General features: G+C 37.6%; 1 non-coding gene across 1 annotated transcript; it reads left to right on the forward strand.

Moving 5' to 3' along the window:
• The first annotated feature begins 1,626 nt into the window (after positions 1 to 1,626).
• On the forward strand, positions 1,627 to 1,733 carry LOC128032089 (small nucleolar RNA R71). The gene has a single exon (XR_008188219.1). It is a non-coding gene; the product is annotated as a small nucleolar RNA R71 (small nucleolar RNA).
• Positions 1,734 to 2,222: the final 489 nt, after the last annotated feature.

Raw genomic sequence — 2,222 nt, forward strand, 5'->3', positions numbered from 1 at the left:
TTCCTCCATTCGATCAAGGAATTTCATGGCTTTAAGAACATTAAATGTTACCTAATTATCTTAAACTCTCATTGTGAGTTCACCTTTCAGCACATCTATTAATGTTCTCCCCGTTGCTAGGAAAAGTCTTCCCAAGATAATAGGCACTTCCTTATCTGCTTCAAAATCTAAAACAATAAAATCAGCAGGAAAAATAAATGTATCTACACATACCAAAATATCCTCGATCTTTCCTTCTAGGTATGCCAAAGATCGATCCGCCAATTGGAGTGTCACAATTGTGGGTCTTACTTCACTTATTCCCAACATCTTGAAAATAGACTTTGGCATCAAGTTGATGCTTGCTCCTAGATCGCGTAAAGCTTTACCACAGTAAGATTCTCCAATATTACAGGGTATAATAAAGCTTCTGGGGTCCCTCATTTTTGGAAGTACTTTGTTATGTAGGAACGCACTGCACTCCTTTATTAATGCTATAGTCTCGAACTCACTAAATCTCTTCTTCTTGGATAGAATGTCCTTTATGAACTTGACATAATTGGCCATTTGTTCTAAGTTTTTAATAATGGGATATTAATGTGAAGCTGTTTTAGAACATCCAAAAACTTCTTGAATTGCACCTCCTACTTCTGTTGCTTGAGTCTTTGTAGATACGGAGGTGATGGAACTTTGTCTTGGATTGGACAATTTTTTTGAGGAATTATATCTGCATCTAAAGAAGGTGTTTGCTTATCAAAATTCAATATTTTAGATTTTACCTCATCAGAATTTGCAGAAGCTAGCTCCTCAAGTGCAGGAATTTCAACTCTCGGTTGATTTTCCTTTTCCTTGACAAGTTCTTCTTCAACCTTAACTACCTTAGGTTCCAAAGTCTTTCCACTTTATAAAGCAACTACTTTGCAGTGTTCCTTACCTAAATTCCTTGGATTTTTTGTGTCACTCGGTAAGGCTCCTAGTGGTCTATTATAAAGCTCTGTAGCTAACTAACCCATGTGGTTTTCCAAATTTTTCAATGTTGTTGCTTGGCTTTGGATTAAACTATTATTCTTCGCCATGTATGCCTTCAACAAATCCTCCAAACTATTAGATGATTCAACTTGTGGTGGTTTTTGAAATTTTTGATTGAACCCTAGAGGTTGATTTGATTTATGTTGCATGTAAGTGTTGTTCGGTCCAGCTCCTTGGTTATTCCAAGTTTGGATGGTTTCGCCATGAAGGATTATAGAAGTTGGATTGTGGTCCTTGTCCACTTCTATTATGGTTTTGATTCCCTACATAATAAACAGACTCAAGATTTGATGGGAAATTCTCAAACGAATGTATGTCCCCACAATATGCATAGGAAACATTGTCGAATTGACTCGGTGGTTGAGCTACAATATGATTTAAACCGTTAGTAGCAAACTGTTTTAGCATTGAAGATACAGAAGATACCTGAGCTGAGAGTGAAGTAAGAGCATCTACTTCATTATAAGACTTCGATAAGAGATAGAACATTCTCTTGATGATTTCATAAGCCTCATTATAAGATTTTGATAAGAGAGCACCGCTCGTAAAAGCATCTACCACCAGCCTAATGTTTGCGTTGAGACCGTTATAAAACATCTCCACCTGGATGCAATGTGGAATCCTGTGGTGAGGGCATTTGCATCCTAACTCTTTGAATCTTTCTCATGCCTCATATAAGGATTCGTCATCCATTTGTAGAAATGTGGGGATCTCATTCCGCAACTTAGCATTTTTGCTAGGTGGGAAATATTTTACCAGAAAGCATTTTGCTAATTTTTTCCAAGTAGAAATTGAATTCGGTGGCAACGAATTAAGCCATGCTCGTACTCGATCTCGCAATGATAATGGACACAACTTCAACCTCAATTCATCTTTGATTACACCGGCTATCTTAAATGAATCACTCACCTCCATAACCAGTCAAAGGTAAAGGTGTGGATCTTCTGTTACCATTCCACTAAATTGGCCCACTTTCTGAAGAATCTGGAACATCATAGGCTTCAATTCAAACTACAATGCCTCGACCTCCAATCTATTAATTCTTGGATTTAACTCATTAAAAAATGGCCCAGCGTACTGCCTTATGGCTTGATCCCTTTCATCAGCAATAAGGATTGGGTTACGAACATTAATGGCTCCATTCCCTTGCACTTCGTTTTGATTTTAGGTTCATTTCTGTGACTTGTCTCCGGGTTAATCTTTCTCGTCTCCTT

The sequence above is a fragment of the Gossypium raimondii genome, chromosome 8 (genome assembly GCF_025698545.1).
Source record: "Gossypium raimondii isolate GPD5lz chromosome 8, ASM2569854v1, whole genome shotgun sequence".
In the NCBI taxonomy this organism is placed as follows: Eukaryota; Viridiplantae; Streptophyta; class Magnoliopsida; order Malvales; family Malvaceae; genus Gossypium; species Gossypium raimondii.